Raw genomic sequence first — 14,499 nt, 5'->3', positions numbered from 1 at the left:
TCGAAAAACGGTGTTTTTCTCCTCGTATTCGAGAGACAACGCACCTACGATCCGACGTCGATTAAAAACTAATTTTATCGGATACGACGATCGTATTAATGGTGCGCGCTACGTTTATCACAAAAACGTGCGAACGACCGTTTTAAACACGTCTCATCCCTTTCATATTCGTACGACCCGTACGAGAGAGTTAGGTCACACGTACGGGTCCGCTGTCACGTTTTAGAACGTCGCGATCGAATCGCGCTTATACGCTCAGCACGCTCAGACATTTCTCGTCGATCGCGAAGATCAAAGAAAATCCGAGCAGTCTTGAAATGAGATACGACCCTCAGCCAGGAGTGGTCCGGGTATGAGATCCCAGGACCGCAATGTGCGTTCGAAATGTCGATGTTCATGTGTCCTGCAGTTCACAAGTTGACGCGCAATTAGCTGCGTTCTTCATCGACCCACGAGCCAAGTGATCCACCGTTTAGGGTAATCTTTTTTTAAGTTAGGTTTTAAACGCATATCGAAACGTTTCTATTATAAGACGACGACGACGACGACGACGCGCGCTCACGTCATAGACAGCGCTTGCGCCCCTTTCGCAGCCGCCGTCGACTTTAAAACGCTCTTACGGTTTATTTTCGTCTTCTCCACTACACACAACGAGAGGAGCGGAGACAGACTACTCGAAATGGTGACGTTCGTTGTAAATTTTCGTCGTCTCACCTCGTACGACAACAAAAGAGCATACGCTGATCATAGTTTGGCAATATTTTCGTAAACTAAATCTCACCCTTTTGGAATGAAACAAACGAAGGGTGATAAGATTTTCGTAAACTAATCACATTACCGATCATCGTATATGTTCGTCGATATGAGGATCGAAACGTCGATTAGAAATATAATTGGCAAAATCGTTTTATTTTGCGCTCGATTTGTCCATTTATAACGAAATCCGTCGTAGGCCGACGATTATTACTCGTCGTCCTATATAACAACATCTTCATCGTATATATCTCCGCTTTCGGGCGTACATCTTTTAAAACCATATATTATAGGTACCCGAAAACAGCTACGTTGACGACGTCGAAATTCGATCGGAACTTCCGAACTTCGTAGATGGCTCTTTAACGTTCGACAATGATTTTTACAGACTTGTACGTTTACCTATTATATATATATAGGCATAAACAACACACTGTAATGATCCTTCCGCAGGTTCACCTACGGAAACCTTGTTACGACTTTTACTTCCTCTAAATGATCAAGTTTGGTCATCTTTTCCTACACATCGACGACGCCGAAACGCCATCGCGTGTCGATCCGAAGACCTCACTAAATCATTCAATCGGTAGTAGCGACGGGCGGTGTGTACAAAGGGCAGGGACGTAATCAACGCGAGCTTATGACTCGCGCTTACTGGGAATTCCTCGTTCATGGGGAACAATTGCAAGCCCCAATCCCTAGCACGAAGGAGGTTCAGCGGGTTACCCGGGCCGCTCGGCCAGGGAAGACACGCTGATTCCTTCAGTGTAGCGCGCGTGCGGCCCAGAACATCTAAGGGCATCACAGACCTGTTATTGCTCAATCTCGTGCGGCTAGAAGCCGCCTGTCCCTCTAAGAAGAATAGTTTGTACGCCGACAGTAAAAAACCGCGCACGAACCGCGAAACCCGAAAGCAACGCGGCCGGCGGGCCTTTAGGATGTCAAAAAGCGCCTAGTTAGCAGGCTAGAGTCTCGTTCGTTATCGGAATTAACCAGACAAATCGCTCCACCAACTAAGAACGGCCATGCACCACCACCCACCGAATCAAGAAAGAGCTCTCAATCTGTCAATCCTTCCGGTGTCCGGGCCTGGTGAGGTTTCCCGTGTTGAGTCAAATTAAGCCGCAGGCTCCACTCCTGGTGGTGCCCTTCCGTCAATTCCTTTAAGTTTCAGCTTTGCAACCATACTTCCCCCGGAACCCAAAAGCTTTGGTTTCCCGGAAGCTGCCCGTCGAGTCATATTAGGGAACGTCGACGGATCGCTAGCTGGCATCGTTTAAGGTTAGAACTAGGGCGGTATCTGATCGCCTTCGAACCTCTAACTTTCGTTCTTGATCAATGAAAGCGTTTTTGGCAAATGCTTTCGCTTCTGTTCGTCTTGCGACGATCCAAGAATTTCACCTCTAACGTCGCAATACGAATGCCCCCATCCGTTCCTATTAATCATTACCTCGGGGTTCCGAAAACCAACAAAATAGAACCGAGGTCCTATTCCATTATTCCATGCATACAGTATTCAGGCGAAATTTTAGCCTGCTTTGAGCACTCTAATTTGTTCAAAGTAAACGTGCCGGCCCACCTCGACACTCAGTAAAGAGCACCGCGGCAGGATTGAGTTGGGCCGTCGTAACCACGACGCGCACAACACGCACGCCGAAACGCACGCGCGACGGCGACGCGACACGACTAAGCCCACCGGCAGGACGTCTCGCGAAAAACACGCCAGTTAACACCGCGAACGATGAACCGGCGGCGCGAGACACAAATTCGACTACGAGCTTTTTAACCGCAACAACTTTAATATACGCTATTGGAGCTGGAATTACCGCGGCTGCTGGCACCAGACTGGCCCTCCAATTGATCCTCGTTAAAGGGTTTAGAGTGTACTCATTCCGATTACGGGGCCTCGGATGAGTCCCGTATCGTTATTTTTCGTCACTACCTCCCCGTGCCGGGAGTGGGTAATTTGCGCGCCTGCTGCCTTCCTTGGATGTGGTAGCCGTTTCTCAGGCTCCCTCTCCGGAATCGAACCCTGATTCCCCGTTACCCGTTACGACCATGGTAGGCGCAGAACCTACCATCGACAGTTGATAAGGCAGACATTTGAAAGATGTGTCGCCGGTGCGAGACCGTGCGATCAGCTTAAAGTTATTCAGAGTCACCAAGTTGTACGATGACGAGCGCGAACCCGAAACCGATTGGTTTTGATCTAATAAAAGCACTCCTTCCATCTCTGGTCGGAGCTCTGTTTGCATGTATTAGCTCTAGAATTACCACAGTTATCCAAGTAATTGTGGGTACGATCTAAGGAACCATAACTGATTTAATGAGCCTTTCGCGGTTTCACCTTAATTCGGTATGTACTGAGACATGCATGGCTTAATCTTTGAGACAAGCATATGACTACTGGCAGGATCAACCAGGGAACTGTTCTTATTATTTTATCGACACGAAGCAGATAAAACAAATACAGACACAGTTTATTTTATAAGTTTGACTTATAAAGAAACGTGTGCGTAAGACGACGATATATAATATATATCGACGACTAATAAAAAGGAGGTGCATGATAGCGCGCCTAGACGACGGAAAAACCGGTCCGAGGCGCCACGCTCTTACATTTTAATATTAGTTGTCTAATAAAACAAAACGATATCATCATCTTAGACACATCTTTTGTTTTTTTTATACACAACCGATCGACTAGGCACCCAATTATCTCGATTATCGACGACGATCGTCGACTACGTCGAAAATTGGATGCCGCAAAATATCGTTCGGCGTTTATAAGACCTCGAAAAACATTCTCTCCGAACCCTTCGCTAGATAGAAATATATAAAGCGACAAGGAAACCTCGTACGAGAAACGTTTCGTGATTTTTTATTTTATTCTCGCTCGGAGAGCAGAGAGCTATCGCAAAATGTGTTGCTGTTTTATGAACGTTCCGATGAAAAACCGATACGTCCATAAAAATAATAATTCCAATCGCATATGAATCGTGGATCATCTTCTTCTAACGAAGCCGAATGTTCCCGCCGAATTCGCGATCTCGCAGTGATACCGTCGTCGTCGTCGTACGCTTCCCGATATATCGAAAAAAACCGACCAGGAAGAACAACGAAACGACGATACAAAATCGCGAGAGCGTTACGAATATATAATAACACGACGAAATACGCTTTTTATTTAGATAAATAAAAAAATACGGTTCGGATCTTATATATTAACATATAATATGTAATACCACCTTCGCTGATCAAAAGCCACTCGGTAAAAGTGTCACAGCGCCGGTCGACCCGACCCGTCGTATCCGTCTCTCGTATCGCCCCACGTAGAAGCGCACACGATTTAAGCGCGGGTCTCTCGCCAGCTATCGGAAATGTATGGGTGTTTTAGAACAGATCGTTTATACGGACGTTGCGCAAATTTTTCGTTTTTACGTCTGCCCGTTCTCGTTATTATCGGAATGTTCCGATGAATAAACTTTAGCTTTAGACAACGTGAACTTCTAAAGCAATAATTTTAACCTCTCGTGTTAATACGTCCTCAGGCCGTTTCTAGACTGCCGATCACGTTCTTTAAAAGTCGGAAAATTCCGATCCATAAAATTATGCTAGTAGAATGTAAAGATCCTTCATAGGATGGATACTGTCACATATCGATACGGCGATCGGAGTAAAACTGTTCTCACGTATTTCAGGACATTTTAGGTTGTTACGTCGGCCCGTTCGTTATTATCGGTATATACCTATGAATAAATGTTTTGCTTGTAGAACGTAAGATTCCAAAAGAATGATTCGCCGAAACGATGGTGCACCCTTACGATCGGATATTTGCCGCTTATTGGCCATTTTCTATAATTCATCCGTTAGATATCGTTTATCGACTACGGATAAGGTTTTCCGATATCAGAATGTTCCTAAGGATGATTCGAAAGTGATTTGAACGAAGAATTTGATAGAATGAATCCTTTATTTATCCATTGAGTACAGGGTACGGAGTGTCTGCGGGGTCAGCTAATATATTATATTTCTCTCTCGACGTAATGGTAACTCGAAGTCCGAACCGCGCTCATGAAGCTCGGTTTCAATCCAATCCATGTTGGTCGGTTCCTCGAGAGGAACGCCGTATCTTCGCGGTCGACCGCCTAATGAATCAGGTGGTAAAAGTCCAAGCCCAGCGCGGCAACGGCAGGCGCGTTCAACGTTTTAACTGCCAATTCTACGGTCATTCATCGGCCAACTGTAAAGCCACTCCGGCCTACGTCAAGTCCCAAAGACAGAAATTCCCCGCCGAAATGCACCAACTGTTGAGAACCATACACCGCAAATTACTCGGGATGCAAGTGCCGACCTACTCCAAAAACAACCAAACCCAAAAGACCAATTCCTCCCCCCACTCATGTACGGGGAACTCAAGATAACAGTCGTCTGGCTGGTCTGGATTCCACTAGAACACGAACCCGATCTCCATTGGCGAAATACTCTTCGGAACATATTCAGATGACCAAGGAGATTTTCAGGCCATTTTCAACGCCATCAACCACACAGCTATTGGAAGAATTACTATCGGCCGGGATAATAGATGAGTTGGAACTTGGGCTTATTGCTCCAAGCGAACCAACTCACTACTCCTCCAATCGACCGACAATAATTGACTTTTTTATCTATCAAAATTCGAATCAAGCCTCTGACCTGCAAGTACTCCAAGATATCGATTCTGACCACAGGCCTATCCTCCTCACCCACCATCAGCGATTTTCCACTGAGTTCCACTGTCCCCAAGCAAGGTCAACCTAGTAAACGAAAAAAAAAGTATCTTCTCTTTGACGATCCTCATTATATTAGGACGATAGTTCCATTCTAAATTCTTGATTAATTACAGTTCCTATTTGTTCATTTCGAGACGTTCCCGTGATTAATACTTATCGTGTAGAAATTAGCCACAATCCACAATTAGCCACAGTTAGGAAAAATAAATTAATTATCATATAGTCATAAACGTAATAAAAATGAATACACATATTTTCGAAGTCACTCCAGAAATACTTTACCTTATTTTTAAATAACAATCTCGGGCCGTACCATTTTTACAAAACTTATTCTATATACTTACTATATAACAGATTATAATGATATAATATAATTCAATACAATAACTACAATATATATATATATATCTGAAAATTCTGTTTTTATAAAATGTCAGCTACTGTTTAACATTTCATTTTTTAAAATGTATATCCAATTGTGGTTCTGAAAAGAACCGATTTTGCAGGTAAGTAGTATATTGAAACACACATAGGTATGTGAATTAATTTACTTAGAACTGGTATATTTGGTGACTGCTTTGGTACCTTCGCTAACGGCGTGCTTAGCCAACTCACCGGGTAACAATAACCTAACGGCGGTTTGGATTTCTCTGCTCGTGATCGTTGATCTCTTATTGTAATGGGCGAGACGCGACGCTTCGGCGGCTATCCTTTCGAATATATCGTTCACGAAAGAATTCATGATCGACATGGCCTTGCTGGAGATACCCGTATCGGGATGAACCTGCTTTAAAACTTTGTATATGTAAATCGCATAGCTTTCCTTCCTCCTGCGCTTCTTTTTCTTGTCGCTCTTAGAGATATTTTTCTGGGCTTTTCCGGCTTTCTTGGCCGCCTTACCGCTTGTCTTCGGTGGCATTTCGAAATAAAAATCCCGACGTCTCACGTACCTCAAAGAGTACTTAACTAAAAAAATGCCTTTAATTCTAGAACTTATAACATTCGAAGGAACACTTCTAAGCCCCGCCCATAGCCCGAGTTAGAGTCTGATTGGTCGCGTATGATATAACGAGTTTGGCTCGCGGACAAAATTCCAGGCCGATCTGTAAGAAATTTCCAGTACCGTTTTTGATTTAAAGGTGAGCAGTATCTAACAACGATCGAGATTAACATGTCCGGACGTGGTAAAGGCGGAAAAGTGAAGGGAAAGGCGAAGTCTCGTTCCAATCGTGCGGGATTACAATTTCCTGTCGGTCGTATTCACCGACTTCTAAGGAAAGGAAATTATGCCGAACGCGTAGGGGCCGGTGCTCCCGTTTACTTAGCTGCCGTAATGGAATATCTGGCGGCCGAAGTTCTCGAGTTGGCGGGTAACGCCGCTAGAGACAACAAGAAAACAAGGATTATCCCTAGGCATTTACAATTGGCCATCAGAAACGACGAGGAATTGAATAAACTGTTATCTGGCGTTACTATTGCCCAGGGCGGCGTCTTGCCTAACATTCAAGCAGTATTATTGCCTAAAAAGACAGACAGCAAAACCAAATAGATAACGCAAACCGTTTAAAGTTTTGCATACGCCCTTTAATATCGGTCCTTTTCAGGGCCAACAAAATCGTATAAAAAAGAAGTTAGAATACGCGTTCTTATTAAAGAATAAATATTAACTAGAAAATTTATAAATAATCTGATCTGTACTGAATATTCCTTTATTACTGTTTTAGAGTATCGATCGATCGGTTCCCTAATTAGTTACGGCTCTATCTAGAAAATAATCATTTAAGTAATAATAAGATAATAAATAAATTATATAAATATTCTTTCTTTTATAAAGTTATATTGTGGTTCTGAAAAGAACCGTTTTTTTTCTATTAAAAAAATACGGTCTTGGACGAACGTATTTTTTAGGGAAGTCGTAGCACGTCCAGGAGTGTCGGGATATTTGTAATTTTCAACTCCGTGTCTTCTTGATCTGACGATGAAATGTGTCGCCTGTTTAATATATCGTCATACGTAGTAGAAATAGTTTTATTTCTTTTTCTTTGGTGATACTGGTTTTTTAGTTTTCGCACCTTCACCAGCGGCAACACGAACAGTTGAGGTCGTCGTCTTAGCACTTTTCGGTTTAGGCGCCTTGGGCTTTTTCGTAGGTCCGGCTTTATTAGATTTTTTCGCTTTGGAAGGCGATTTCGGGGATCTTGCGGCCGTGTTGCTTTTTGCTGCTTTCGAAGATGAACTATTAGCGGCGGCATTGGAAGCGGACGTAGTCGTGGCGGCGGTAGATTTCTTTCCTGTTTTCTTTTCGACGGCTTTTTTGGCAGAAGCTTTTTTCTCGGCCAAAGTTGCAGATTCACCTTTCTTACTTTTAGCTGTGGTTTTCTTAGTTGAGGCGGAGGCGGCGGTCGTCTTTTTTTCCGTTTTCTCTGAGGTTTTTTTGGCAGACGCTTTTTTACCACCGGCTGTCGTAGCTGTCGCGGCACCTCCTACTGGTTTTCGTTTATTTTTCTGTCCGGTTTTGGCAGTGGCCGTTTTTCTTTTCTTCGTACCTGCGGCTGTCGTACCTCCTGCTTTACGTGCCGAAGCCGCTAATTTAAATGATCCGGAAGCTCCTTTGCCCTTCGTTTGTACCAAAACACCCGAAGCGATCCACGTCTTTATATATTTCTTTATAAAGGGCGATAATTTGTCAGCATCCACTTTGTAATTGGCCGCTATGTATTTTTTAATAGCTCTGAAGGAAGTTCCGCCTTTCTCTTTCAATCCTTTAATTGCACTCGTTACCATATCAGCGATCGGAGGATGACTAACTTTCGATTTAGAACTCTTCGCCTTGCTCGAAGTGGATTTTTCTTTCTTCCCTCCTGCAGACGAACCTGCGCTACCGGCTGTAGCTGATGCGGCTCCCGTAGCCGACACCGAAGATGAATTCGACCCGGCCGGTGTGCCTGTTGACGATGCGTTAACAACGGCGGCGGAATTTCCTCCACTCCCTTGATTCGACGAAGGAGAAACCGCTTGTCCGCTAATATCGACGTCCGACATTCTGATATAATTTCTTAATTTTCTTATAAGAACGTTCTAATCACGATTCGTTTGACAAAGTTACGTACGTGCGTATGCTTCTCGTTCGCGTATTTTAACTGTCTGGCGGTCGCTCTCATTTAATGCGTACCCTATATGATATGAGCCGAACGGAGGACTGAACGGTCGAGCGCGAACGACGTTCCATATTCCGGCTTCGTCGAAACGTTCATCGAGCTTGGAACCGTTTACTTATTTCTCATATTAAATACATAAATCCTTTAGAATATCATACGATTTATGTTCGAGGCGTTAAAAGATAAAACGTAGTAGAAGTAGCAAACTTTACCAATAAATTTTACGTTGACTATCGTCTTAGAAGGAAGCACAAAATCAAGCGTTGCTCTCGATTCCGTCGAAACTACCAATTTACATTCGAGTTATAGACTTTCGGTTATAACTATGAAAATATATCTTTTCAAATCTACGTCCCCCGATATATCGTCTTTTGATATAAATGCAATTCCGTACAGATCTAATGCTATTATTGGAGAAACGAGACATATTATTCCTAATTGATGCGGTACAGATTGTTCGTTGTCCAAAACGAATCTATATCGAAACGTACCGTTGTCGAATTAACTGTAAGAAAACAATGACATGAAAATTAACCGATCCTATACTAATATACTTCTTATTTAACGGTTTCTTAACACCATCCGAACTCTGGGTTACAATCGAACGTATCGGGTGAGCAACGATATCGAGACGTCTATAAGAATATCGTGTCAAACCCTTCTGTATCGATACAATGCTCATATATATTATAGTATATTTTGCTTCTTTAGTTGAAATCTGTTTTCATAAATAGTTATCTAAAGTCAATAAATACATGGAACGCGATCTCCATACATACGTGCGTAGAACTACCGTACCTTCTTTGAAATCTTAAGGATTCTCCAAGCTCATCGACGCGAAGTTTATCTCGGAGTATTTTCTCTCTAAAGGAAAACTATATTAAAGCTTCAACGAAGATTCGGTATTCGATTGTTCACCATCATTTACATTCTTGTCATTAACCTAACATTTATTATGAAATCTTATTTTAAACTTTATCTATCTTTTTATATTACGATCGTCTATTATAATGCAGTATATTTGTTACTTTACAAGTAAATCTTAGATGAAAGGAGCAGATATTTAATAAAATTTAACGTCATCTTAGTCCATTTTCGAATAATAAATTTCTTTTTTTATGCTAGTAAATTTGTGGCTCTGAAAAGAACCGTTGTTTTCTTTAGTTGAATAGATACGTTGTTCTGTTTTAATTGGTCAGCATATATAATACTTTATTTAACCGCCAAATCCGTATAGGGTTCGTCCTTGGCGTTTGAGGGCGTATACTACATCCATGGCAGTAACGGTTTTCCTTTTGGCGTGTTCGGTATAAGTGACGGCGTCTCTGATAACGTTTTCCAAAAATACTTTTAATACACCTCTGGTTTCTTCATAAATTAGACCGGATATACGTTTAACTCCACCCCGCCTAGCCAATCTTCTGATGGCGGGTTTCGTAATACCTTGGATATTATCACGAAGCACTTTACGATGCCGCTTAGCGCCTCCTTTTCCCAAACCTTTACCACCTTTACCTCTGCCCGTCATGATTTATTCAATTTAGTATTAAAAGAAAGCAAATTTATAATCGAATTGTGCAGCGTACACCTCGAATACTACGGGTAACTATTTCAATTTCAAATCCTACCATGGGTTTTGTTGAGTTCGAATCGGGTCCCGCCCACAGATGCTAGCCGGACCAATCAGAATATCTTCACACATTATTAAAAAGGGAGATTTCTTTGACACCTTCGATCAGTTTCCAAAAGTTCGTTGGTGCTTGCGCTTGTAATTCTTCCTACACGTTTGAAGTCAGACCCGTTTAGACGATGGCTCGTACCAAGCAAACTGCTCGAAAATCAACCGGAGGTAAGGCTCCCAGAAAACAATTGGCTACTAAAGCAGCCAGGAAAAGCGCTCCCGCTACCGGTGGTGTTAAAAAACCGCATCGTTACAGACCCGGTACGGTCGCTCTAAGAGAAATCCGACGCTATCAGAAGAGTACCGAATTATTGATTAGGAAATTGCCTTTCCAACGATTGGTTCGCGAAATCGCTCAGGATTTCAAGACCGATTTACGTTTCCAAAGTTCGGCAGTGATGGCTTTGCAAGAAGCTAGCGAGGCCTATTTGGTTGGTCTCTTTGAAGACACCAATTTGTGTGCGATCCATGCTAAACGAGTAACTATCATGCCTAAGGACATTCAATTAGCCAGACGCATTAGAGGCGAACGTGCATAAATGCTACGGCTGTCCTATATTAAGGTCGTTTTTTGTATTTATATGAAAAAAAAAGGTTCTTCTCAGAACCACCAACTTCTATTAGAAAAAAGAGACATTGATATTTTTTCCGTTTATATGACGCTTTAGTTATAATATTTGTGAATTGAATTTAGAATATTATGCTCACAAATATATTGTGAATATTGAGGAATCCTTAGTAATAAGGTGTGAACACCTGCTGGATTGACTTGAAGTTTATATCACGATAAGAAAGGGGTATCACATATACTGTTATTATGTTACCGTAAAGGAATGAATATATAAAATAAAATATTTTTTTCTGGATATTTTAACATTTTTATGAACGATTACTATATTTTAATTTATTTGACTTCGTATATATCCTATCTTCTTAACAATAGTTTATTTCTTTTTTTCTTCTTTAAACATTTTGGGGCTCTGAAAAGAGCCGTTTTCCACCCTTCATATTATTATGATCACCTTCAAAATAATATATTTCGTTTACTTAGAACTGGTATATTTAGTGACAGCTTTGGTACCTTCGCTAACGGCATGCTTAGCCAATTCACCGGGTAACAATAACCTAACGGCGGTTTGGATTTCTCTGCTCGTGATGGTCGATCTTTTATTGTAATGGGCGAGGCGCGACGCTTCGGCGGCTATCCTTTCGAATATATCGTTCACGAAAGAATTCATAATCGACATGGCCTTGCTGGAAATACCCGTATCGGGATGAACCTGCTTTAAAACTTTGTATATGTAAATCGCGTAGCTTTCCTTCCTCCTACGCTTCTTTTTCTTATCGCTCTTAGAAATGTTTTTCTGGGCTTTTCCAGCCTTTTTTGCCGCTTTACCGCTTGTCTTCGGTGGCATTTTAAACGAATGAGATTCGCGACCTACCCATACAGCAAAAGATAAAAGACTAAACCGAAATATACCTATAGTCGTTTAATTATTTGATAAATGACGCTACACTTCTAAGCTCCGCCCATTCTTGGCGTTATGTCGTAGAAAGCTCTGATTGGTCGAGTAGGAAACGTACTAGTGTTTTGAGAAGTTGCCGAATAAAAGCTATTCGCTGGACAGTTCACTGCCAGTTGTTCATTCGTTGTCGAAAGGACGTGAGCGTTGTCGCCATTAGTTTTTCGGTTATTTTTAGTTTAAAAAAGTTAGCAATACAATGTCTGGACGTGGTAAGGGTGGAAAAGTGAAGGGAAAGGCGAAATCTCGTTCCAACCGAGCGGGATTACAATTTCCTGTTGGCCGTATTCACCGGCTTTTAAGGAAAGGAAATTATGCCGAACGCGTAGGGGCCGGTGCTCCCGTCTACTTAGCTGCCGTAATGGAATATTTGGCGGCCGAAGTTCTCGAGTTGGCAGGTAACGCCGCTAGAGACAACAAGAAAACAAGGATTATCCCTAGGCATTTACAATTGGCCATCAGAAATGACGAAGAACTGAACAAACTCCTCTCCGGTGTTACTATAGCCCAGGGCGGCGTTCTACCAAACATCCAGGCCGTATTGTTACCGAAAAAAACAGATAGTAAAACCAAATAAGTTACATGAGCCTTAGGGTTTTTGTGTCGTACAAAAACCTTTTAACTATCGGTCCTTTTCAGGACCACCAAAATAATAAAACAAAAAAAGAACTTAAAATTAAAACTCATATTATGACTTGCACTTACTAATTATTTAAAATATTCTAATAAACAGTTTAAGTACTTTAAAGATTGTTTTTTGGGGTGTGTAAGATAAATTAAGAGACATTCCAATACCAATAATTATCGTTTTATTAAACAACAATTAAGTCGAAATAATATGAAGGATTTATTTCTAGCGGTTCTCCTTTAGTAAAATCGAACCGTATTATAACATCGCGCCTTGTATATAATCTATGTAATTAACGATGAATTTAAGGGGCGGTCTATTTATTAAGTATAGAGTTTTAGAATCCAAACCCTCAAATAATTAGGGCCAGTTATACTTAAATTATTATTTTAAATAAAATTATGATGATTGTAATGATTGAAAGATTATCCTTAAATCCTAATAGAGCTTCCGTTTTTTAAATATCGATAAATTTGTGGTTCTGAAAAGAACCGTTGTTTAATTTTTCTAAAATTAATTTTGAGGGTCACATTTCACGTTAGTTCGCGAATAAAATGTGACTTAACCTCCAAACCCGTATAATGTACGTCCTTGACGTTTCAAGGCGTATACTACATCCATTGCGGTAACGGTTTTTCTTTTGGCGTGTTCGGTATATGTAACGGCATCTCTGATGACGTTTTCCAAAAACACTTTTAAAACACCTCTGGTCTCTTCGTAAATCAGACCAGATATACGTTTTACGCCGCCTCGTCTAGCCAATCTTCTAATGGCGGGCTTCGTAATACCTTGGATATTATCACGAAGCACTTTACGATGCCGCTTGGCTCCTCCTTTTCCCAAACCTTTACCACCTTTACCTCTGCCGGTCATCTTTTATCGAACCTAATACAAAAAAAATAAATGATCTCGAATAAGTAGCGCGCTCACAACACGAGTGCTACGGACAACTGTTGTCGATTACATTCAATCAGCCCGGTTTTGTAGACTTAGGATTGAGTTCCGCCCACTGGCACAAAACGGACCAATCAGATTAGATAACATGTTATAAAAAGGACTCTCTGATTTTATGACCGAATCAGTCCGAAAGGGGTCGCCGTCGTTTGCGTTTGTTAATTTTTCTCATTACCTCTATTTTAAAAATATGGCTCGTACCAAGCAAACTGCGCGAAAATCAACAGGAGGTAAAGCTCCTAGGAAACAATTGGCTACCAAAGCGGCCAGGAAAAGCGCTCCAGCTACCGGTGGCGTTAAGAAACCACATCGCTACCGACCTGGGACGGTCGCTTTGCGGGAGATTCGTCGTTATCAAAAGAGCACCGAATTATTGATTAGGAAATTACCTTTTCAACGATTGGTTCGCGAAATCGCTCAAGATTTCAAGACCGATTTACGTTTTCAAAGTTCGGCGGTAATGGCTTTACAAGAGGCCAGCGAAGCTTATTTAGTTGGCCTTTTTGAGGATACTAATTTATGTGCGATACATGCAAAGCGAGTAACCATCATGCCCAAGGATATTCAGCTAGCCAGACGTATCAGAGGCGAACGTGCCTAAACTTTATTTTCTATCATTTATAATACTCTACTTATATTCGTATTTTGCAACAAAAAAAAACGGTTCTTTTCAGAACCACCTAAATTTAATCAAAGAAAAAGAAGATAATTCAATTAATATTCTTTTATCGATATTTATATAAACCACTAAAAGAGTTATGGATTTTTATCTCAGAGTTATATTCGACTACATGTTAGTAATTAATAACAGTCGGTGTACTTATACGCATTGTTTTTAAAAACTAAAGAAAAAATAATGTAATCACTAATAACCAAAGAATAATAATATACTGTTGATAACAAAATTTGTATTTCAATATTGGATACTACAGCTGTATAATATATAAAATTAATTTTTTTAAGATTATTTCTTTTTTTATTTATCTAAATTGTGGCTCTGAAAAGAACCGTTTTCTCCTTTATGATATTC

The 14,499-nt window shown here is 41.2% G+C and overlaps 2 non-coding genes across 2 annotated transcripts; both read right to left on the bottom strand.

Moving 5' to 3' along the window:
* Nucleotides 1-325: 325 nt before the first annotated feature.
* LOC143206160 (5.8S ribosomal RNA) lies at nt 326-480 on the bottom strand. The gene has a single exon (XR_013008165.1). It is a non-coding gene; the product is annotated as a 5.8S ribosomal RNA (ribosomal RNA).
* Nucleotides 481-1,189: 709 nt separating this feature from the next.
* On the bottom strand, nt 1,190-3,179 carry LOC143206161 (small subunit ribosomal RNA). The gene has a single exon (XR_013008166.1). It is a non-coding gene; the product is annotated as a small subunit ribosomal RNA (ribosomal RNA).
* Nucleotides 3,180-14,499: the final 11,320 nt, after the last annotated feature.

The sequence above is a fragment of the Rhynchophorus ferrugineus genome, unplaced genomic scaffold (genome assembly GCF_030347505.1).
Source record: "Rhynchophorus ferrugineus isolate W39M unplaced genomic scaffold, kcgeb_rfMv2 rfM567, whole genome shotgun sequence".
In the NCBI taxonomy this organism is placed as follows: domain Eukaryota; kingdom Metazoa; phylum Arthropoda; class Insecta; order Coleoptera; family Curculionidae; genus Rhynchophorus; species Rhynchophorus ferrugineus.
Note: the sequence above shows the minus strand (reverse complement) of the source record. Positions and strands in the feature narration are given on the sequence as shown.